The sequence below is a fragment of the Molothrus aeneus genome, chromosome 1 (assembly GCF_037042795.1).
Source record: "Molothrus aeneus isolate 106 chromosome 1, BPBGC_Maene_1.0, whole genome shotgun sequence".
Taxonomy (NCBI): Eukaryota; Metazoa; Chordata; class Aves; order Passeriformes; family Icteridae; genus Molothrus; species Molothrus aeneus.
Genome location: NC_089646.1, coordinates 85,904,505 through 85,930,604, shown reverse-complemented (window position 1 = coordinate 85,930,604; position 26,100 = coordinate 85,904,505).

Sequence of the window (26,100 nt, the reverse complement as noted above, 5' to 3'; positions counted from 1 at the left end):
ATTGGCACCTGCTGTGGCCACTGGGGACATAGATACACCTCTGCGAACACCGGGGTTAAAAGCTAAGGACTCTCAGGGGGAAGCTCTCTTGGGTTCTGGCAAGGGAAACAGGTCAGACCTACCCTGCCCAGCTGCCAGCTGGGCCAGGGAGGGGAAGCCATGCGGCCAGGAGAGGTAGGCCTGGCCCCAAGGATGGAAGGGTGGAAGAGCACCAAGAGGCGTCAGGCAGCCCCCCAGGAGACAGAGAGAGAGAGAGCGCCTGTTCCACCTTGAAATTTGATATCATATGCTGGCAGCACAGCCCGGCTGGTGGAGGAGGGAGTGCAGCGGGGGAATGGTGAGAAGTCGGGGGAGTTCTGGGCAGGCTGAGCCTGAGATTTTAACCCTTTTCTTGAATAATGGAAACCTTACAAATACTGATCCTCCTGGATCTGAATGAGAAGAGAGATGGAGATGAAATGGAGGAGGAAACGGGCGAGTGTGATGCAAGTTTGTGCAAGTGAAAGATGTCGGAAGAGTGGAGAAGAATCTTAGGTGGGAAGAGATGATGGAATGGCCTTGGCTGGACTTTTCTTGTTATAGCCATGGACAGAACCATGTTTCCTGTGACACAGAGACTGCATCTAGGGGGAGGCAATGACTCAGAGCCAAGAGGGTTCAGTGTTGAGACCCCTTGGCCCCAGGGGGTGAAATCTGGGGGGGACAGGTGTCCCAAAGGTGAGACTGTGCTCTTTTTGGAATGGGACAAAGCATCCTTAAAAGGAAAACCCTGGAAGCGGCTCTGGTCCGTGTGCAGTGGTGAGAGCACTGGACATGAAAGGAAGATGTCACGATGGCAGATGTACTCCGGGCGGTGCCACGAGTGACATGGAAACACCCGAGGTTTCAACGGTGTTTCCAGGGGAAGCCTATGGCACAAGAGTGACTCTTCTTGATGAACTGGGAATTGATTATCTAAAGGGTGGTGATAGACCAAGAGTTGGTGACCTGAGGGATGGATGTATTGGGAATTTGGTGGGGGGGGGGGGGGGAAGGAAATGTTGTTGGAAGGTTTTATTTTTTTCGGTGTGTTCCTTTTTATATATAGCTGCAGTGTTGTTAATAAAGTTTTCTTCTCTTTATTTCTAAGTGGGGGGCCTGCTTTGCTTATTCCTGGTCACATCTCACAGCTGACAACAGGGAGAGGGTATTTTCATGGGGGCACAGGCATTGTGCCAGCATCAAACCATGACAGTGAGTAATGAGATCAGTTGAGAAATGTGCAGAGAACTGTCTTATGAAAGGTTTATCTTTGCTTAATTAGGAGGCCTTTTCAGGATCAAGGTCAGATCCTGATGTAGTTAAGACTTTTTTCCCTGTGTAATACTGGGTGTTTGTCAGCACTCTTTTTCAGGACTGTAATAGTGTTTTTTTTTTTTTCTAAGCTAGTAGATAAGCTGTACCATTTCCCTTCCTTTCTTTATTTCTCGATGTTCAGTCTGGTGATATATATACATAATAAAAGAAAAAAGCATTGTAATGAAGCAAAATGATAAACCGACCCCTAAAACTTAATGGTATGTTATTTTTGTACATATCCTGAGAGATCTGGGAGACTTGGTCAACAAAAGGGGTTGAAAACTATGTCATAATGAATACTAAGGAAAACAAAAAGACATAGATATTACCTCAAATGCTTTTTGAATGTATAGGATACTTTATGCATATGCACATATAATTCATATTATTGGCTTGCCTTTACTGTACATGGACTGTACTAATTTTAAACTTTAGTCAGCTGAATGAGTTCTCAGTGGTTTAATTTTACAATTTTTTGTGCTGACAAGAAATATTTTCTGTTTTGTGTTATTTTACTTATCTAAAGAAATACATACATCCTGGAATCCTTTGTTGAAACTTGTGATGCAATGGATTTGCCCTCAGAAGGCAAGTATTCTAGTCTTTTCATCAAATTATTTCTGTGAGTTCTGATTTCCTATTTTTGGTTAGCGTTTCCATGTTTAAGGGAAAAAAAACCCCAAGAATCCTCACATTAAAACAAACCCTTTAAATTTAAAAATATTTAATAAATGGGAAAGAGGCATAGTTTTGCAGAAATTTAAATATTCATATTAGTGAAGGTCTTTTTACTTTTTCAGATGCAGCTTCAATGTGAAGTTACAATTATAGACTAACATACACTTCTAAAAAATGCTTTATGTTGACCTTGATCTTTCAGTGGCTTTTTAACATCATAACCTTGTTCCAGGTTTGTTGAATGATGCTGAAGTAGTCTATCACAAAATAAAGTATAGAACAAATAGGAAGGCAAACCCACTTCATTCTGATTTGTCGTATTGGTCTTATATTGCAAATTCATGAAGAAGTTGAAGGAAAATGCTCACTTCTTCTGTGTAGCTTGCAAAGTCTTTTCTAATATGAAGAGGCAAAATCTGTGTATTTTAATTTAAACTTGTCTCTTTTTTGTCCAGTGAATTTAAGGAGGTTTGCGTAATTTAGGTACTCGTTGTACTTTCCAGAATCTTCTTTTTGCTGTGATGCTTCTTCTATTGGATGCATTAAAGCCTCTTATTGAGGAGTTGTAAAACTACATTAAAACCCCCAAACTATATAAAATATCTATTCAGTGCATTCATATCCATTTTTCTAAAGTTCTTTTATGATTTTTTTTCTCTTTTAAAAAAGTAGTCACTGAACTGCCTGTCTTCACTTCCTGGAAGAACCAGCTTTTTTTTGGTATATTGTAGTAAGAGAGAACAAAAGTTTAGGCAAAATTTTGACAGAAAACTGCTGGATATTCTAGTAGGCCTGCTCTCCACTGGCTTTTTAAAGTAAGATATGTAGACAGCTCTTTGGTAAAGAAACAATTTCCATTGTTCCTGAGAATTTGTTTTCCAAAATTCCTTTACATATTTTGTTTCTAAGTTTCTGTATGACTTAATGTTTTGAAGTCTTTGGGTTTGAAGATTTCAAATTCAAATACTTTTAATCTCAGCATGTGGACTAGAGAAGACTTTTTCTAGTCATGATGCCATCATGAAGAGAAATTGTTACATTGAGTTTTAACAGCAAGTCCTTGGTGGGGGATAGCTAGACCAAAGAAATACAATTGACAGAATCTCAGAGCAAGGAGCAAAAAGCAGTTCCCTTAATACAGCAATCATCACATATGTAGCAGTAAAAGCTCTGGCAACAGTAAAAACCATTATTTGACTTGTGATTCTAGCATGATTTGTTTGCCTGTGTTTCTTGTTTCAGAAGAAGAATTTTGTTCCCACAAATAGTAGTTTTGTGTTTTTTTTGAGGAAGGGCTGCAATATTTGGTTTACTTGGATAGATAAGCTCATGTTATTTTTCCATGCTTGCTGTTGCCTGGCAGTAACATGGTCTTTGGTGTTCTTAATAAAGATGGCAGTGCACAATCATTGTGCAGCATTGCTGTCTGTTAGAACTGTTTATTAAGTTGTGGAGACTTTTTTTCTTTTTTTTTGCTGGTCATGTATCTCTGCTCTTGGGTTTGTTTTTTGTTTTGGCATCAAAAGGGGTAAGCAAGAGGCTGTTTCTTTGATTGAAACTGCCAAAAAAACCCCTGAAGTCTGTATGCTGAAATACCTGTATTACTGCCACCTGTTTCACTATTCCAGCAATGCCAGAACATATGGTTTCATTCAACTTCAGAGTTGCAGTTCTTTGGTATTTTTCAAGGCTATGCCTTAATTTTTTGCAACTGAGGCTTATCAACAGGAATATCCTCCTTATCCATGCCATCTTTCCATCCAATTGCTGGAAGGTTTGGGTCTTTGTTTTTATAATTTTGTGAGTTCAAATTTTTTGTTGTGAACATGCAAAGTGAAGCGTGCCAGTTACAGCATGTCAACCAACCCATAGAAGTCTCTTAAGAAAGTTTTGACTTGCTTGTTTTTGACAATATAACAGGAGCTCTGTGTTTTTAAGGAGAAAATTCACTAAGGCTTTCTGAATTTTAACTGTTATATGTGTGTTCTATGTCCCTATCCATTTGTAAATTAGAGAAGTCAATATTTAAATGTAAGGTATAAAAGCACTAACATGTCTGTCTTTTTTTGGAATTGCTCTGCTTTTCTGGAAATATAGGAATGTTTAAGAGGCTGTGTACTGGGACATTGCATCCACTCACACTGTGTTTTGTACACTTTGCCCCTCAATGTGTTGTGATCTCAGTGGATTATCCTAAACATGATCTCTTTCCTGCTTATTTTATTCTCCCTGCAGAGTGCTTTGCTTCTGTGTGAGATCTCCTGTGACTCATTTCCATCAGATTACATCCTGTCACTTAAATAAAAAGTGATTTCTTTTTAGTGAGACTTTAATAACATGCTCTGGTTCCAAAGAGAACTTGAAGAAAATATTTTTAGCTGTGTTCTCTGAGACTCACAAACACATCCTCATTCACTTTCTTGCAAAACAATTATAGCATCAGCTTAGCAGGCAATTAGCAGTAACTTGTATTTTGTTGTATATTTTTCCACTAGGGGAGTGTTGGTGGCTGAAAATTATTATATTCCTTTTGGTAAGAAATCTGATGCATGGGTAGTTTTGTCCTATATTTCCTTTCCTCCATTAAGCTTAATTTCAAGCAGATGTTCTATGCCTTCAGAGTGGTGCTGTGTAATTTTAGGCATGTGGTAGATGTTATGTGTGGCTTTTTGGGTATGATCAACACAGGTGTTGTAGGATGTGTCGCTCTCAATTTCTGCAGGCAGTATTTTACTGTTGGTGGTATTTAGCTTGTCCATCCAGAATGAACCAGCAGGGTTTGCAGGGTAAGAATAAAGCTATTAACACTGCTGCCGTTGCTTCTGGCAGTTTTGTTTATCCAGACTGTGGTTTCTATTGACTTTTCTACAAATTCCTGTGAACTAAAGTTTTTAGTTTTCTTACAGTGCACTGTTTCTTTCGCTTCCCCAAATGTAGTGTCTTTCAGGCTTGGTTTTGTCTGAATCAAAATGGATGCAAACATCTTGGAGAAACAAAAGGAAACAATTGTCAGGATTTATGTTTTGGTTCAGGAGGTAAACCAAAATGCAAATTTACTTTTTTGCTCTTAATCATATATGTTTCCAAAATAGTAAGAAAAATAATACTTGTTTCTTTCTTTGCTTTCTACAACCTATAATTTGAGATTTATATGCTTCTTTACTAACACCAGAAGATATTCATCACAAAAGTGGTAGCTTTAGTAGGAGGTGCACTGTAAAGTGGGAATTGACTGCTGTAGAAGGCCACAAAAGGGGTCTGAATTGATACTTTTGGTGAAAATGTAAGAACTGTGTCCTGAGGCTTATATTGTCCTCATGCTTGCACTGAAAGTATTCATTTAGTTTGTATTGAATATAGGATGAGTGACTGGGTAAAGTTTCTTTCCTTCCTGTATGACTCTGGCTTCTGGGGAGGGATGCTGTTGAGTCAGGGATGGAACGAATGACTCCAGTCATCAGAAGGTGAAGTAGAATTTTTATTAGGAAGAAGATGTGACTTTAATAGTCTGACTGGCTAAACTGAGACCTGGTTAGTCTCAAAGTGAAAACCTCTTGCATATTGGTGAACTATGAATAGCACACTCTGAGAACTCTATCTATAAACAATGGTTACAGAATGAGAGATAATAATTGTTTGAATTATTCTCTCTAAGCTTCTCACAGCTTCTTACAGTTTCCCAGGAAAATCCTAGGAGAACTATGTCTCTCTGTTCAGAGAATATGGGATTACCACAGGAAGTACTCAACCTGCTGACATATCTTTGGAAAAGTTGAAGTATTTTGTCTAGAAAATGTCAAGAATGAAACCTTTTTACTTTTTAGAATGAAATGTCTGATTTTGAAAATGTTGCTGTAAAATGTGCTAATATTATCAAATGCCCTGTTTCATTAAGACAAAGCTACTTTGCCCAATTTGACTTGCATATGCGATCAGTTTTTCTCTGAGATGGGGCATCTGATGAATTTTCTATCCTCTGATATTATTTGAGCTCTAAAGAAAAAGTCTGTTATGTTTTAAATTATTTTTTTTAATTATTTGACATATGTAATTTAATTTGTTCTCCCTTCTTTTAACAATTAAGGGCTACTGGCAATTATAGCCTATATTTATGCATATATAATATGTGGAGGTAGTCTGCTATTTTGAACTGCTTTGAATTGATCTTTTACATGTTTATAAGGTTTCCCTCCAAGTAATTAAACTTAATACGTTTTTCTTCTTAAAAATAAAAAGGCAAAACAAAACCAACTTGCTTTACCTATATTGTGTTATAGTCTATCTGTAGCTTCCCTTTTAACATAAAAAATTAAATCTGTTAATAGAGCAAAGCATGATGAATATGATATTGCTTTTTCTTTTTTTATTGGGGGAAGAACAGGGGTGGCCTCCAAAGACCACTGTAACCAAGGAAAGAGGGAAAATTTTCTATTAGAAAATGCATCTCTCTGATTAAAAAAAGTATGATGCTTATATAGCACTTAGGTAGACTCCTTCACTGTCTTTACAGACAGGTGTTGAGTATTAAATGAAAAAGGAACAATTAAGATTTCTTCTGGATGTTGTATCAAGTATAGCAGCAGTAATTCTACTGCAGCTTTCTCAGCCAGTCCTCTTAAGAGAAGTGTTCCATCCCTCTCACTGACTTGTATCCTTCCTCTGCACTTGCTCCCATGGGTCAATGGTCCCCTGAGCTGGATGCAGCACTCCAGGTGGGATCCCAGCAGAGCAGAGGGGCAGAGCCCCTCCCTCACCCTGCAGCCCATGCTGCTTTTGATGCTGCCAGAACATGTTTGCCTTCCTGGGCTGTGAGTGCACATGAATGGGTCATGTTGAGCTTCTTACCCACCTACACTGCCAAGTCCTTCTCCTCAGGGCTATTCTCAACCCATTCTTTGCCCAGCCTGTATTTCTACTTTCAGATGCAGGACCTTGCACTTGGCTTTGCTGAACTTCGGGTTTCACATGAAGCCACCTCTAATGCCTGAGGTGTTGTATATTGGAAATCAGTGTAACAGAGACATGTCTGTCTCCTTCCTAACTGCTTCATCATTTTCAAACAATTATTTTTTCTCCTTAGATATGAATGATCCCTACTGAATATTCCACCAGAAGGAAAGGAGAGACATTAGGAGTCATTCATAATGCTTTTCTCTGTTGAGCCGTATTGTGCAGCAGAATCAGTTCATTTTGTCAGATTTTAGAATTTTTTTATAGAATCTGAACACTTTCAAAAAAAATATGCCTAACTACTTTAGCTTCTTCTTATTATGCCATATACATGATTAAATAAGCTGAGAAAAAAAATCACTTTGACAGTGTTTTACTTTTAAAGAAGGAAATAATGAGGTGATCATAAATATTAATATATTATTGGAAAAGTGTGAGAAATTTTGGTTGTCTTTCCTTTTCCTTCATATTAAATTGGTAATTTAATTGCAAATGTTCAGTACATTTTAGTTTAGAAGTAAGATTTGCCATTTAGTACTGTGTGTTTTGATTGGAAGGGTATGAAACTTCTAAATTAAGTTTTAAAGCCTTTTTAGCATACCGTACATGGCAATACAAAAGACAGGTTGTCTGAACAAGAATGGGAAAATTTGTCCAAATGTTATATTGTCTATACTGTTTTTACTGCGATTAATGCTGTATTCTAGCACACTAGAATGTATGCTTTATGTATTTTACTTGAAACAAAAATTCCACACTTTAATCTTACTTGTAAGTGCCACAAATTAAGCACTTAGTGAATTTGACTTGGAACTGCTATATTTGTATTTTATTTATGGTGTAAACATAAAGCAGTCACTAGTCAATTTTTTTAATCATAATTAGTGAAGTCATGCTTGTCCTTTCATTTGTCTTTGAGGGAAATGGGGGTATAAAATTGAAGGGAATTTGATGGGACATGCATCTTTCATTGATTAACTTGAAAGAAAGATTGCTGTTGTGGTATGGGAAAACTAATTTCACTTGCCATATGGATTCAACATGTCTTTTAAATATAATTTTTGTGGTTGCTCCTTGAATAGAATGTAACCTGTTACACTCTCAGTGCAGTTTAAGAGGGTTGCATGGTGCAACTGACTACAAAATTACCTACCTAAAACAAATCCCATGGTAGGGATTTGGATTTCAATAACCTTCAATTGTGTCTTCAGAACATGGACTTTATATAGGGTGCAAAGTAAGATGTTTTCCTGTCACTTGTACAGTTCTTCAGTGGTCAGTGCCAAATTAATTACTGCGAGATCAAGAGACCATCATTATCATGCTGACCGCTTTTCATTTGAGACAAGATTTCTCTTACAGGATAACTTAGTATTTTTTTCTCTCCATTTTTATGGTGAGTTACTCCTTATTTCTAACCTCAAACCTCTCTGCTGACAGAAGTATGTTTTCCAGTTAAAAACAGATCAAGGGTAAGTGAGAAAGCCGACTTGTTAACTTCAAGGCTTTTATATGAAATAATCATGGATGTGGCTGATTCTTTCCTTCTTTGTGAAAAGAAGGTCAATGATATTTCTATATCAAGTACCATAGAGGTCAGAGGGCATGATATTGGAAGGAATTACTTCCTGCTGACAGAGGTCCCAGCTGATGACAGGAAAGTGTAAGAAATGCCCTCCTGGTTTAGAGTGGCAGTCTGTCAATCCTCATAGCCATCTCCAACAGTGACTCTGGGAGATGAGGGTTAGGGAAAGCATTGTGCACTCCTACATGTTCTTTGGTCCTTTGTCCTTGAGTTTTTCCAGTATCTGCAGCTTTATCAGACATGTTAGAGGGTGCATCCTTGCCCAGTCCTTTTAGTACATGACATGCAGAGCTCCTGAATTTGGCTAATCTGTCCCTGAGCCTTCTGATACTGACTGCCTTCACAGCCTCCTGTGGCAGCAAAAGATGTTTGCTGTCTGTTTGCTGTCCAAAGAAACACTTTTATCTGCTTTGGGCTATCTCTCCCACTGCTTTTATCAAGTGGCCATCTCATTCTTGTGCTGCAGGATTTCCTGAATCACAGTTTATCCATTGTTTTTGTGACATTATACACTGCAGTCCCACCTTCCCTCATGCTGCTTTTGTCTAAAATTGGAGTCTCAGGTTGTGGGATTTCTTATTTTTTTTATTTTTAGTTGGGCTTTTTTTATTTTTTTTTTTCCTAGTCCCTGAGCTCTGGGTGTGCAACCAGCTTGGCTACCTGTGCTCTGTTTGTGAAAATAGTGTTTATAGGAGTCTAGCCCTATGGTGTTGGACACTCTTGGGATTACAGGACTGCTGGCACTGAATTTCAAATATAATTTCTGTGGTGCTACCAAAGTCTACCACCTCTTAGCTCAGAAAAGCAAAGAGGTTGTTTTCTACCTCTGTACAAGTTTTTATATGAAAATCTGAAATGTTTATCTACATATTAAGGAGCTCTTCTTTAAATGAGGGTTGCAGTAAGAAAGAAGAAGAAACACAGTATGTTTCTAAATAGAAACTCCTAAAATATACTGTACATTAAATGGTATGTTTGCTCTGCCTCATTCTTTTTATATAAACCATTAAATCTGATTTTATTACATTAGAAGTTCAAATTGCTACAATCAAGACTTAGCTTGGGATGCTTTGGGATTTGAGGGGTTTTTAACTATGATTTCTTGATTATACTCTTAAAATCTGCAGAGAAAAAGAGAAGTAGTGATTAAAATGTTATGTTCTGCATATGTCCTCCAAGTACACAGAGTTTTTACTGCTAAAATAGGAAAGTGATGACATTATTAAGAGAGAGCCTATATATAACCTCTATATAACCTATTTAATATAAAATTATACTCAGCAAATGGAATTTAGGTCAGAGAGCACACATTCCTGTATTCTAAGTATTTTTAGGCTTTCTATTATGAATAGGGTATTACCCATGTTGTAGTTCTTGAGGTACAATAACTAAATTTTCCAGCTGACCACCCAAATGCTTTCAGAATTTCGTCTTGAAGCTTGACTAAATTCTTATGTCAAATTCAGGAGTTGTCCACATTTAAACATAATCCTCAAATTTAGTTGAAGTTACTCTTAAGAATATTTTTACTGTAGAATAATAATGGAGTCTCAATCCTAGAATTATTTTTATTATCCAGTGTTATGACACTGTAGAAAAAGTTATAGGAAAAACGAAGACACTCTCTGATCACAGTGTTACAACAAAAAATGTCTGAGTTCAGTTTTTGAGAAAATAGGTTTCTCTAACTCTGGGAATATTCACAGTGGAGGATGAGAAATATATTGTGATGTTTGTTTGGTGAGGTTTTTTTGTTTGTTTTTGGTGGGGTTTTTTGGGATTTTTTTGTTGCTTTTTTTTTCTCTTTGTGTGACAGAGCTGACAGTAATAGGCTGATATAGGAAGGATGCAAAGATGCCAGTGTAGGACTGCAATTCAAAACAAACCTGATTATAAAATTACTTTCTACTATAGAGAGACCCTAACACATGACACTGTAGTATTGTGATACCTTCTCTTATGTACTGTTCTGGAAAACATTCGTATTCTATGACTCAAGATATTCTATAGTTCTAAGTCCCAAAGAGTCTTTCAGCCTTTCAACCTTTCTTAAATTTCAGGTGACTAGCCCATTTTCAGCTGGCTCTGTGGACATGTGGAACTGTGCATACATCTGTATTATGCAACTGTTCATGGATCAGAAAGTAAAGGTTATTTCAAGAAGAAAGAACTGTTTATTCAAGTCAATCTTTGTTTTCATGGCACTATGTTGCCCACAGATGCTGCAGGTTTCCCTGTCTCTCCTTATTTGATGACTGCTTACACACTGCAAGTTTATTTATTGATCTTCTCCAAATACAGCTTTGTTCTTGGTAGCTTTTTTCTTTACCCACTTCTGGAAGAGTCTCTGTACCTGTGATTTCAGACTCTGGACTGCACTAAACATAAATCGCTTGTCTGCACGTCAGTTTATGAGAAAACACTTGTTTGTTCCAAGAACTTTCTGCTTAAATGTAGCTTTTGTAGAGAAGACTCACACAAATTTGCAGGGAAACCATTTGGGCTTAGGGAAGAGGCAGAAAGAAGTCAACTAAGTTTTTAAACATGTACTGCTTTTAAATTTCCCTATTGCCTCAGCGCATTAGTTGGAATGTCACATCACATCTTCTGAGCTCCTTTGTATTATGTCACACAATGTGACAGAGATAATCTTTGTGACAAATCACAGATGCCAGTGTGTCAGTGGGGAAATAGGAAATTGACAGTTTTATGAACAGTCCCATAAAAACATTCAATAACTTTATGTAAAAAAGCAGCTTTTTAGAAATTTAGAATTTAGAAATGCTCTTGCTTGAAGCCTTTTTTTCAAGCAGACTAAGGAGTATTAATTTAAAAAATTAAGAAAAAAGAAGAAAAAAGTTGACATGGGAGAGACTCTGGATGATGCATGGGAAAAGCCAAAACTGGAAAGGGGAAAAGGGGCTCCAGACTCAGTTTTCCCTTCTGTCCCCACGGCACAGTTGTCTGAGATGTTCATTCTGCAGTTTTATAGTCTTAAAGCTTCCCAGTGGAAATCACCCTGCCTCCTGGGTAGCTCGGGAGCAACCTCTGTATGAGGAGAGCCAGGAGGTGTTTTGCTAGCTATACTAAAATAAATACCTGGTATTTCCCCTGAAACAGAGGCAGGCTGGATCAGTAGGTCCTCTCTCCCACCCCTCTTTCTGTCTTTGCACTAAATAATAATTTAGTGTTAATGTTTAGGCTTTCTTTCCTGGTAAAATGCTGATGTTGCTTGTGTACTTGTATTCATTATTTGTATTCATCATGGTTTGCAGTTTCTATTTCAAAGACTCACCTTTTACCTTCGGAGTTTTCTATTTAGGAAGTGTCTGTATAAAAACAACAAAAATGTCTTTGGTTCTTGGGTGGCACAACCCTGCAGCTGTTATAAAAAGAGAAAGGTGTTAGAGGTGAACTTTCACATTTTGAAAAACCTTTGCTGTATATTGTACCTGTTTTCTCTTTTGTCTTCTTTTTTTGTTTGTTTTGTGTGTGTGGTGTACACTTGCAAACTAACCAAAGGAACGCATCTCTGCCCAGTCTGTTCAAACCTAGCTATAGCATTCTCAGATTATATGGGCAGCCCACAAACTTAGAAGTTGTGGGGGGAAACCTTTGTCCTGAAATATAAAGAAGAACTTATGGGTAACTGGAATTGGTGAATATTTACATATGTAATAGCCTCTTCTTAATATTTTTAGTGGTTCTTTCCAAACAATAGGAAACAAACAAATGGTTGGTCATTAAGTTATTACCTACAAACATAAACCCTAGAACCACTGATATACTATTGCTGTCGTTGCTTTCTTGTAATTTTAAAATTTAAAGAAAATTGAGTGATTGATAAAGCCCTCAGGCTGTTTAAAAAATAAGATAATGTTTCTCTGCTACAATTACTTCTAACAGTTTCTGATTTCCATGTTGATGGACAGCTAAACCAGTAGCATTGCTTAGGGGGCTTTATGAGCAATTTGTGGGTGGCTTCTCCCCCCATGTTTTCAAATATTGTTTAATATAAATAAAAAATATTCTAGTAGCTCCATCTCTATAGGCTGTGATTTACATTCCCAATAACCATAATATTACACTAGTTTGAGATGCTACAGCAACAGTGATAGCTACCCTAGTCTTAGAAGTTATGATCCCCAGGTTAGCCAGCACTTCTATTTCTCCTATTACAGCAATCCTCTCTGGCAGAGGGGTCATCTCTGGTCAGCTGGAAGGCATATCTTAAACTCTTATATGTATATAAATATATAAAATATATCTATATATATTATATATATATAAAATATATATATATGTATCATAGTGTCTGTACGGAGTTCTGTTTATTTTTATGGGTAAGCAAAAGCTGCACTCTATTTTTGTCCTGAAGTTTGAGAGGAGGAATAGTTGTAAGAAGTTTTTTTTGTAGAACATCAGTATGTGAATAGCATCTTGCATCCTCATTCTGCACTGCAAGGAGGTGGGGGATGAGAGGGAGAGAGAAATGCTGCAGGGTTCTTTTGGAACTCAGTGAGAAAGACCTGACAACAAATGGAGCAATAATGTACCTGGTTTAATAAGATAGAATAAGAGGAACACAGATAGCAAGTAAATCTTACATCCATTTAGATGCTGGGAACTGCATTTTCATGTAGCATCATATGGATCCTGAATGGGCTTTCCCATAACATGTTGCAGAGAATGGGTTCATGGCGAGCTTCCTCCTTTTTCAAATGCTGTTGTGCCTTCTTCATGATCCTACTTCAGAGAGATTGAATGTTACCTTTTAATAATATCTGCTAGTCTGCCACACAGACTGGCACAGGGCACCCTGACAGGTTACCTTACAGCAGCTGCACATGCCAGCATACAGGTTTCTCCCAGGATATCAGAACAGGTAGAAATGGCATTGCCGATTCAAGTCTTCTGCAGAGTTCTTAGTACAATTTCTAGGGGATGCTAGTTACTGTTTTCCAAGACAGTGCTTTTAACTAGGGATAGGTTGAACATGCATGGGGAGGAGAAGCTGGAACCCTAGGGAAAAGAAGGAAATGATGCTTTTCCTGGATTCTTCAGGAGTGGTCACTTGTGAACTTGAAAAGCTGTAGTTATGTGTTTTGCCATATGGTTATGTAATTTGCCTACTGTAGTAAATCGATGACTGCAAAGTGGTCTCTGATGGAAACAGCTCAGGGATTTATCTTTGATCAGATAACTGCTAACAGTGAGTCAGAGATGTATTTCTCTACTCCCAAATTTGTTTTCTGTGATGATAGAATCAATTGCATTTACTCATGCTGATTCTGAAACAGGAAAATAATTTGTGGAATGACTCTTGCTGATGCCATCAATATTTAAGTGTTCCTACACACCTGTAAGATAAGTTTATGTATTTTAGGAAGAAATTGCAATCTGTAACACAAACCAAATCAAATTTTGCACTTGTACAGAGGGAATAAGGTATATGTGCAACACAGACCATATGGGAGTTCAACATTTTTTGGGGAAGAAGGATAATTCAGTCTAATGTCCTGTTGATCACTTGTTGATAAACTTTAGTTATCTCAGTTTTGAACCCAGCAGCTTGATTTAAGTACATCCATCAGACTAGAGTCTGATATTTACCTCCTTACTGCCTTTAGGAATCCCATATACATCTTCTGTTAGAGGAGAAATTAATGTCTGAAATCACAATTTCCTGCATTCCTGTAATTTGTTGTGTCACTTTTGTAAAATGGTTTTACCAATATTTTATCCTCCCTCCAAGCCATCATAATCTTGGGTTTTGCTTGTTAGTATAAATTGCTGTCCATAAAGAGGTTTCTTACAGTTGATTATGTGTTGTGCTTGCCCTCCTAAACAGAACCTTTTTGGTTTTTTTTTTTTTGTTGCTTAACATTTAAGAGCACCGTAAGCCGTTATATACCAGAAGCTGTTACAGAAAGGCCTAAAAGTCATGTCTTTCTTCCTGTTGTTCAGTGGGGATGTGTTAGGAGTCACTTCTACTGCACAAGCTGTTTCTTGACCTCTTGTGTTTCCCTTTGACAGTCCACGTCTGTGCAATTCCTTGAACTTCAGCTGAATTAGGATTTTTCCAAGACAGTGTCAAAGTCAGTGGCAGCAGCAGGCATTTGAAATTTATGTACTCACTTTCAGCAGTGGTGTTACATTCCCTCACTGTTAACCATCCTGTTAACCACTCTTCCATGTCAACATTAGTTGGCATTGTGCTTTGAAAACTTCTAGCTGAGCTGTATCAGGGTACATTGGGATATTTATGCAGCGCTGTACAGAACTGTATAATTGTTCCAAATGTGGTATGTCCACATAGTTCTGTGATATGCTATTATAAGTAACTAAGTATATAAGTAATTAGTTTCCTAATTTGATTTTTCATGACTTTTCTACGTGTTTTGGTAGAATCTTTGATACAATAAATCTCTCCCAAAACTGAGATTTTGCATATTAATCCCTATTTATTTTTAATATTTATTTTCTTTCCCACTTCATGACTGTTTTCATTTTCTTAGCCTTACCCTGTAACCTGAAATTAGATAGATTTACCACAGTTATAGCCAATAGTAACATGATATAATGAATATTGTGTTGAATTCACTCATTTCTTTTTTTTTTCCTGTGGAGTGGGACAGTTTTTCTGGTTGTGATGCAGTGACAGAAAAGCATTAATAAATATCTCATGTTTTATTAAATGAACAAATAATACAAAATCAGTGGGCTTGTTTTTGCATTATGGGATTCCATGAAAACTTTGGTGAAAGATATTTGGGTGAAAAAGTTATAAAAACAACAGTTAAAGCTTAACTAAAACCTTAATACAGTTTTGGGGGTTTGAGACAAGGCTGAAAAGCATCTCATAAAGGAAGTACGTATATTTTCACCATTCAACGTGCTTCTCTCAGTTCTTAATGTCTCTGTAGCCATCAGGAAGGGCAATTTAGTGTTTATGTATATGGCATGTTGGTTGTATACTCTATGGTACATACTCCTGACCTCCAGAGTGTCCCAAAGGAGGTGGTTTTCAGAACTCACATATTCATGTTGTTTGAAATGGTTGAGTACTTCAGATAAGCACTGTTAGATATGAGTCTTGTTTAGGAAGCATCTTCCTACAAGGCATTGTTTTTCCTCCCTTTCTCTTGTTTTGATGAAATCCTGGTTGATATTATGTCAGGGATATTTTTGCTGACTTTTACTTCTTCAAGGGTATTAAACCCACAGGATCTGACTGACTTAGCAGTTCATTTTGCTTTTGGCTTGGTCTTTCTGCCTTCTATATAGAATTCTGTTCTTTTCAGACAAGTATGTGCACCTTACTTGCACTTTGCCAATTTGTGCTTTATTCCCTTTTTCACTGTGACAACTGTATTCACAAAGTAAGATGTTTTGTTCATTCTCTTTTTAATGATCATGAATAATTGAACACAACCTTTGAATTTTTCTGTTCCCCCTTAACAAAATATGCGAGGAAAAAATATTTTGCTGGGTTTATTTTGTTTTAATAAAGTTATATTTAAAGTCAAAATTGAAGATATTTCTTCTCTGTTCACTTGCAGACTTGTTTTCCAAACTGTACAAAAGTCTGACTTTTAAATATTACATGACAGTTGAGGCTGAATAAGTGGATTGCACTTGTTTTTAGGTATCTGCAATATTGAATGTCATGAAAATTTGGCACATAGCAAATTCTGTGCAGGCCTGTTTTTCCCTCATGTTGAGTTATCACAAAATTTTTATTATTAGTGATTTGAAAGGTTTCTGTAATTAAATATATTGGGAAATTTCAGTGTCTGTGGACATGGATGTATGACAAATGTCAGAATAATCCCACTGATTCTGGTTGGTAATGCCAAGTTGAATTCCTCTCATTAACATAGGAAATTTTTTTATTTCCGTGTTTGCAGAGGACACTGTGTTCCACTGTGTTGCAGAGATATCTGCGAAATAACAGGAGTGTCACTGTCAGCTGGATGTTGGTGCTGTATACCTTGGTGAAAACCGACATCAGAGCTAGCTGGAAAAATGGCATTGTTGTGACATATTGGAAGACTTTGAAAATTTTCATGTCAGCAATGGAAAAAACCCCAAATTCTATGTAGTTTTATGTAATAAGATTATGCAAAATACTGGAATCTGAACAGTTTCTTTCCCACACAGATATTTCAGTAATGTACTTTGAGCTTGAAAAGCTTTCCTGTTGTAACTTAAACCTATTTTCGTCAAAATTTTTCTGAAGCGTCCAGCACTTATGCAGGAAAACTACTAATTAAGTGTAAGTTTTGATTTGTCAGAAACCATAACTGATCAGTGTAGCTTCAAAAACTGGACACATTAGTGGTGTTCTATCTTTCATCCCAATGGCAAAGCCAGCTAGAATGGTGTTGCAGTGATGGATGAATCTATATGATGAGTCTGTACAGATGAATCTATGTGATTGGCAGATGTGATATTTTTTTTTTTCCTTCTGTGGCTTTACTTAATACTTTAGTTCATAAGTATTTTTTTCCTTTTTTTAGCATGTCAAAGACTTTGGAGCCATTTTCTGAATCCATCCATTTTAAAGACTCTGACAGTCTGGGCACAACGTCATATTTCTTGCACATGGCTTCCTTACTCTGACTGCCAGGTAATGCCTTTGTGCATGAAATCATGGTCTGTGCAGGTTTTATTTTTGAGATGTATGCGTTTATAGGACATTTCTATCACATCTTCAAACTGCAGATAATAAGGATAATAAAAAAGCAAGAGAACCATCTGGTATAGAGTTTAAATATAGCCTAATTGGTCAGCTGGAAAAAAAAACCAGCAGAAAAAATTGGAAGGATGGGATTATATGAAGAAAGATATCTGCCAGGAGGTGTCAGATCTTGGAGATATGAAGGGACATCAAAGTTTTAAGCTCTTTTGTTTTCATTTTCTTTTTCTCAGATCTTTGTTACACTGAAGCTTGCTCTTTCCTGGCACTGGCTTCACAAATTCTTGAGCACCTGAGCTCTGAGCTGGGAAACAAAGTCCAGTTAAGAATATGACAACAAATAAAGGCTTTGGCTGCCCTACTCCTGAGTCACATGGGAGGAGGTTCAAGTGAAAAAAAATCTTCATTGGATTTCAAGTAAAAATTTTTTTCAGAAAGTTGATAATCCTTTGGGGCAAAAAGAGGGAAACTTTCCTACATTTACTATTAAAGTAAAGTAAAATAAAATCTCCTGTTGGATGCTTTTGCTACTCTTTATTGCTTTTCTTCTCTATAGTTTCTACATTGTGTATTTGATGAATTAGAAATTGTCTTTTGAGATAATTATCCAAGAGGACACTTGAAAGAAGTTTTATGTGTGAGACAATTATGAAGTTATTTTGATTGAAGTTTTATTTTGATGAAGTTTTTTTGTTTTTGTTGGCTAGATTTTTTTGTTTGATTTCTGCTGGGGGTTTGTGGTTTTTTTTGGTTTTTTTTTTTGGTGTAATGAAAGAAGTATTACCAATTTTCCTTCCCTAACTCAGATACCTGCAAAAAAAATCTTTTTCAGAAAGATTTGCAAAACAAAGCTTCAACCAGGAACAGAAGTGTTGTGTAGAGGTGCATGATGGTAACATCTTGCAATGTATTCTTCAAATCATAAAACTGGTACCTAGGAAGGAAAATTTTATGATTTAATGGTAAACGATTTTTTGTTAAAGTCACTTTTTTAGCAAGGTATCACTGCCTAATTATTACGAAGATATGTTGCTGGAAAATCTAGTGACTGGTGAAATTAAAAAAAACTTAAGAGAGCTGAAAATAAAGAACCATCTTTCACTTTGCTTAGAGCTCCGTATTTTTGTACTGATAGCTCCTTTGATACAGCACTGAAAACAATTCTGGCTAAATAATATAGTTAGTATTTACTGAGGATGCTTAAGCATCAGCAAGTTAAATGGAGTTGTCTAGATTCAACAACCATTGGTTGTTTGCTGTTTCCATATCTCTCAAGTGATTCAAAATTAGATTGAGAGCAGGGAAAGAAGGAGCAGGAAGTCTCAGGATATTGGGTTTGAAGCCTGGGAAACCATTATAGGCAAGGCAACTTTATTGACTTTGTAAATGTTCAGGGATATGCAATGGGCACACGGATTTTATCAATGTCATTGATATTGTGGTGTAATAATGTCATGATAAAATGCACTGTGGGTTTACTTAAACAACTGCTGTGCTTTGTAAAGTTTGTAAGAAGTAAAGTTTCAGGAGACACAGGACTGGAGAAACATGAAGCTGATGAAACATGCCTGGGAAGAGAAGATTACTAGAAGAACACTTCAGGATGAAAGGCAACAATTAGAGGTGGGGAATCTGAATAAACCTTCAAGTCAATAATTATATAGATGGATTTGGTTTCCAGTTCTTTACTGTACTGAATTTTTTTTAGTGTTTGATGTCCATACTTTTTTCTCAACTTCCATGGTGATCCATCAAGATACCTTGACCTCTTGTACTTGATATTTGTTCTGTCTTGTACTTGACATTTGAAGTGTTTGGGAATTGGTGCCAGGCGGTGCTGCTCTGTTATGACTACAGCAACAAAGACACTTCAGAACAGTATAATTTAAAAAATTATTTATTAGAGTTAAAAAGTTAATTATAAGTTAAGCTAAAAAGTTATTTATAATAGTCTTTCCCTTCCATTGATGAGGGGAAATCTGTAACATTGCTGACAGATGAGAAGATCATTGGTTGGTATTCCACATGGTGTTTGTTAAAGGAACATAAGCTGCATGAGGAGCAACATCCACAGACCAATTGTATGCCAAATGAGTAAATGAAAAAAATATTATGCAACCAGGGCAGTTCTGAATACTTCTTTTAATCATGTTTCCTCTGAAAAGTAGTGTGTAGGCAGCTTTTTTGGTATAAATACTATTTATTGTAAAATGTCTGCTAAGCAACTTAATGCAAAATTTTCAACCATTGTTACTTGGGGGTATGTAAAGTCAGGTTCTTACAAGAAATGAATGCTCATCTTTTGTTTCTTTGTCAGTGAGGCAGTCTCTGTGGGATGTTGGATCATTTTATTCTTTGTTCTATATAAAAAAAAATAAACTAGGAAAAGGAATAAATTACACTAACTTTCTTGTGCACAAGAGAACAAGGTTTGAAGTGATGAAGAAGTCATTTGTCTAAACATTTACTGTGTGGAAAGAAAGGGAGGAAGGTTTGTGCCTTCACTACAACTCGTTGACTCCAGAACTAGTATTATGTAGGCAGGATGATTTTTTTTGTTGCTAAGATTAGTAGATGACATGGCTTTGAAAGTTCTTACTCTGGGTGTTTGCATAGTTCATAGAAATGCATAGAAATGACTTTTTTTTTTTTTTGCTTTGTGCATAACCATGGAACACTCAGAGTATTTGAGTGTGAGTTCCTGTGCCAGGCACAAGGTCTGGACCCTTTGCTGTCAGCGTAGAAAATCTCAAAACACAGCTTGAACAACACAGATCAGCTCCTCCACCAAACTCACAATAGAACTGGGGAAGAGGAGTCTCTAGCTATGGTGTGGTTTTTTTTCCAGGTGTAATTTTACAGTGGCCTAGATCAGTATTGAAAATTTTATAATTCACATTGAAAAAGAAGAAAGGCTCATGTTTTTAGTTGCACAGTCTAACCTGGAGAAGTGCATTATTATTTTGGCTATGGTTGCATTATTTGAAGTTGGCCCTGGATTTATATTTTCTATTCATTACTCCAAGCAGTGCATCAGAAAATGCACATTTCCTATAATGGGGGGGGGGGAAAGATTATGTGGTTTTGTTTAAGAAGTTATTTATGCAGAGTGCTTTTTAATATATTCTGTGCTTTAAGCTGTGTGTAAGGGGAAATAAAAATGAAGTTTCCTTTTGGAAATTCTGCTGTTATAAAAAGTCTGTGTTAGAAGCTGTTTTTTCTTTTAAATCCCCATTAGGCAGTATCAGCTGTATTAATTGATATCTGCATCTGGCATGTCTAAATCAGAAGCTGGATTAGGTCTGAGCCAGGCTAGTTTAACATATCTCAGATCCTGAGGAGCAAACAGGTTTATTGTCAATTTTCTCACCCATGTCAACCTTAATTTAGTGCTGCAGATCACTTTGTTTTTGTACAAGATCTATACTTTCTGCCCTTGAAACTTCTAAAAAATATTATTTGAGCAAGCCAAACAACAATAGGAAAAAAGAGACTTGAAAAAACCTTTCTGTTGGTTTTGACAAAACACTTTGTGGAAACACAATTTCTGTGTTTGTGCTATGGAAAGCTGAGAGTCTTATCCTGTTGCTTTTACTTGAACCTTCTTTGTACCATGAAAAATCAACACACTCTGTGCCAGGAGGCTTGTTCTCAACACTTAACTTGAGTGGGAAGCAGATGATATTTAATGGAAGAGCAACATATGTGTGTGACAAAGCTTGTCTTGTCTTCTAAGAGCAGCTATTTTTAAGGAAGGGTAGAAGGACTCCTTCTCAAAAGAGGAGGGTGCTGATAAGACATGGCTTTTGCTTTTGACCAGACAAGAATAAGATTAATTGAAGACATTTTTTAGGCACACAGGCTTCATCTACATTTTTATGTGATGCATTTTGTAGTGAAAAAAGGTATTAAAATGCTTACAGACAAGTAATGAGCAAGCCTGTTTATCTGAATCTGCAGCTTTAGTTCTAGGGCTATGTCTAGCAGTGTGAATAAAGCTGGCTGTCTGGAAGGTCAAGCTGTGTGGAGAGTACCTGGAGAGTTCTCTGTGAGCACAGGGGAGAAACAGCTGGGAAGGTTGCCTGTGGGAACTCAACACATCCCTCCAGATGTCCAGAGTTGCCGAGAACCCCGTCGGGGGGCTCAGAGACCCTGGCATGCTCCCTGGAATAGCTGGTGGCTTGATTTTGTTCCTTCCAGTGAATTGCCAGCTTGGCATGGGTATGTGAAAGCCACACAGGTTTGAATGGTGTAATAACAAGGTGTTCACAGGGTGAAAAATGTAGATTTTAGGAATTTTTGGTGTAGGGGTTATGGGGACAAGATGGAGGAATCAGGGTGTGTCTAGTCCTTCTTTCTTCTTCTTGTTCTCCATTTTCTGCGGTGATGTTGGCACTTAGGGATTGGTTTAGAGTAAAAATGCACTAACATACGTGATAGGTATTGGGAATTAAAAGTAAATATGATATATGTAGTTTGTAGTATAAAAAGATGACACCGCCTCGGGGGCAGTCAGAGTGCTTGTGGCTGCCATGCTGAGAGGACCTTGGCTGGTCAGAAAGAAAATTTTGTAGATTAGAAATAATAAACAACCTGAAGACCAAAAAAGTGAAGAGTCCAGACTCATTCTTCAGCGTGGGGGCTGCCGCAGAGCCATTCCATGCATCTCGGGGCAGAGAACAGACAGCTGACCCGAGAGTTGCCCAGAGAGGTTGTGGATGTCCCATCCCTGGACGTGTTCAAGGGCAGGTTGGATAGGGCTCTGAGTAACCTGATCTAGTGAGTGGCAACCCTTCCCATGGCAGAGGAGTTGGAAGATGATCCTAAAGGTCCCTTCTAAGCCAGACCATTCTATGATTCTAAACTTGCTGCTTTGCTTGATGGCTCTCATATTCACTGTTATTCCTTGCAAAACCTTTATAGATTTTTTGCTGAAGTTAGATGCTCTGTTTAGTTATACTGCTGCATATTCCTCTGTCTGAATCATCTGGACTATAGTACTAAATACCCAAACTGGTACCAGGTGTGAAAGGGACCAATTTTTCTAATATTTACTCTTGCCTTGCTGCTGGGCAGTGAGGGGTCATGGTGGTGTGTAGGCACACAGTTTGTGGTAATTAGGAGTGGGGCTGCAGCTGTGCAGGACAGGTGAGCAGCATTGAAGGTAATAGGACATGGAGTGCTGAGGTGTGCTGACCAATCACCAAAGAGCACACAGGTGCAAGGCATGTAAGATGGAGGGTCTAAAAGGTTGGGCTGAAGAGCAATAGAGCAGATGCTTGAAGCCTTCTGAGGTGGTGTGTGTGGGCTGATGCTTTCTAATATTGCATGGCGATACTCTGTGTATTGTGGCCATCTTAACTGTGGCATTTGCTGTGACAGCGGTGGTGTCTGTGTGTGGGTGTAGAAGATGCCTCTGTGCACATTGGCAGCACAATTCTAGTCTGACTGCCACAGGTAACTGTAGGTTTGGGGGTCTATAAACATGTGTTATGTGAGCCACGTGGACATATTATGAAAGGGTGGCAGGATAGCTGATTGAGTATGGACCTGCAGCTCTGGAGAGAAGGCACTGGGCAAGTAAGACAGCCAGAAGGGGTGCAATACAGTAGGTATGGCAAGGAAATTAGGAAATAAAGCAAGAGTAAGACTAGTTGGGAAAATCAAAGAGGAAAAGAAGTAACACAGAGGACAAATGTTGCAGAATTCTAAATGAATTCTTGATCATGTTGAAGTGATTTGTCCAGTTTGTGCAAAGGGCAGCATTAGGTTCCAAAGGCTTGTGTTAATCTCCAGCCCATAAGTTGAAGATAATGCATAAGACCTAGATGGCATTCTAGCCTGCAAAGCAACATGTGATTGACTTGCTCTTCACTCCATCTGATGTAATGTTACATGCTAATTTTGCCAATAGATTTTCACTTGTTTATTCTTGAGTACAAAGTCTTATATTTACACTTAGATGATCTAAAAAGAGCTACAAATATAGATGGAGTTGTGTAAGTAAAACTTCAGAATATGGCTAGGCAAGGATGAATTATTTTAGAGCAGTGCTTGATTTTATTTCAAATACTGAAGAGGATAAGAAAAGAAAGCAAAAAGAACATGATAGCTGTGGGGAGTTTCAAGTGGAATTAGAGCTGGCTATATTACTTTAACAAAGAGGTTTGTTTATATTCTCATTTGAGGTTTTTATTTTAGCTATTTAAGAACAAAGATTTTCAGTAAAAATATGATTTTTAAGCTGATTACCATGCTTTAGATTGGGTTTACCATTTTATCTTCAAGGGGAACCCCTTCTCAGGAGGTACTTGCAATAGGTATCTGAGCCATCTTCTGTCAGCCATCTTCCTATTAAAAATCAGGGGGAGCATGGACAATAATCAGTGTTCTGCCATCTTCCTATTAAAAATCAGGGGGAGCATGGACAATAATCAGTGTTCTGCATGGAGCTTTGTTTGCTGTGTGTGTTTTCCCTACCTATTTCTCTCTTTAAGAAGAAGGCAAGCAGGGCTCAGTTTGGAAAGGTTACAAAATGCTGCTTTTCCAGCTTACCTGGAGGATATTTTGAGGTTCCAGGTGTTAGAAGAAAAGTGAGCCACTTAAAATCCTACCTAAGAGATTGCTTATCACCATCTTGCTGAGCCCACATGGCTCTTTCTCTGTGGGAATGGATAAGAATGTGCCAGATACCCAGTTTAGAGGGCAAGCTTCATACTTAATACAACTGGCATTCTTCCTCTCCAGACAATAATTCTGAAAGAACAATAGTCACAAGAGACAACTTTTCTTGCAGGAGGAGAGGGTCATTGCATGAATAGGTGAAGTTTTCCCAGATGCATTCAAATCTTCTGAACTCTCAGTATGAGAGAGCCCAGAAGCTGCTGAACTCTTAATGAAGGCACTCAAACAAAAATAGACATTTTCATCCAGCTTCAGTGGATCTGAAACACAAAATTTCCAGTTAAAATATGGTTTTCAGGCTTGTTACTGTGCAGGTAGGAAATGGACATGTCTCTTTTGTAGCAGAACTTGCTTTTATTGCTTATTGTTAATTATAGAAGCACAGGAGTTGGCTGTGGGCAAATAATCAGGAATGGGGAAGTGGTATCAGCCCATCAGGAGAGTGTTATATCTTCAATTTTTCACTGTGTTCTTTGTGAAATAAGGACAAACTTACACACAAACCTAAAAAAAAATCTCTCACTAAGGAAGACAAGAAGAGAAGACCTGTCCCTTAATACTTACAAGGCTACTATATATTTTACAGGACCATGTTTATGTTTGCAGATAGAGCACAAGAAAAAGTCGGTAAATAAGGAAGACAATAATCAGTGAACTTCCTGAGATAGTCCCTTCTTTTTTATACTGGATGTTTCAAGGGCTTTATAGGGTAACTGTTTTAGTAGTGACACATCGCAATGCCTCAGACAACATCTGTAACTAAAAAAAGCCCTGTAGGCTACTGGAAACGGTTCTGTTGTCTGTGGAGAGAATAAGGGACAGACTTCAGTGAAATATTCAAGAAGTGGCAGATATGTTTTGTTGCCATGTTTTGTAAATGCACTAAATAGTTCCCTGCAGAGATGGAGAATGAGATGAAGGGAAATCCACAAAACTGATTTTGCTAAAACCAGGGCTGCAAAGGCATGCTTAAAAGGATAAGGGATAGGTGGCTACGGGAGAAAGTCTGTGTACCACACTTCTGTGCTAAAACAGCAAAGGCCAAATCTGAAGACCTTTGGGCAACTGAATTTATCTATTTTAATTCTCTCCTAGTGTCCCAAGCCACATGTGGCAGAGGCATTTTGCAAGGGTGAAGCTATTCTCAAATGTTCTAAGGTCCATGCCTGGGCTCCTTTTCTACTGTTTAACATGGTGTTTACCTTTCCTCACAAACAAGCATGACATATTTGAGGGGTGGAAATACACAGTCTGTGTTATTTAGTGTTGTGCTTATCTTGCTGTGTCTGGCTTGGCTGTTTTGCTAAAGCTTCTCAGTATTCTTAAAATTTGGAATAAATTAAACCCTGGTATTAAACAGCTGGTTTTAATAAGTAGAAAGTATTAAAGACTCTAATTCCTTCAGCATTTTGGCGTTTTTTTTTTCAGTTACTTTTTAAAGATGCGAATTGAACAAATATGATTTATTCTATGCGGTGCTTATTTATAATCGGCTTCCTGATCCCTGTGGGCCGGTGCACTATTCTCTGGGTAAAACACTGACTGGATGTCTGAGCCCAGAGAGTGGATGGAGTTACATCCACCTGGCAGCTGGTCAGAAATTATGTTCCCCAGAAGTGATGTGCTCAGTGTTGGGGCCAGTTCTATATCAACCAATATCTTTATCAACAATCTACATTGTTAGCATTAGAAAAATCAAAGGACAGAGCCTCTGCATTGTATGCATGCATGAGTTTGACAGTAATTAATTTGGCTCTGAAAATACATATAGTTTTGTTGGAATGTGCATTTTGTTGGAGTCTGCATTTCACTCTCAATGTTTGTCTACCACTGACCTGTCCTCTCCTGGTCTTCCACTGCATGGTTCACTGCTATTATTCTTGCATCTCTCATGTACTCGATGAAAATATAGCACTTGAGGTTAAAAAGGGAAGTCTTTCTTGTTTCATTAGGATCTCTTTAGCTTGCCCCATTAACTGGTTGAAGGGGACTTTTGTCCTTCAGCTGACTCTTCTCTTCCTTTTACAAAGGGCTTTCATTCCTCTTAGAGGCATTTTCCTATCACAACTGGATTCAGCAGGCTTTAGCTTCAAAACTGCAGTAAGGCATTTAGACATGCAGAGTGCCATTCTGCTCTCTGCCTCATGGGAACTCTTTCCTGCCA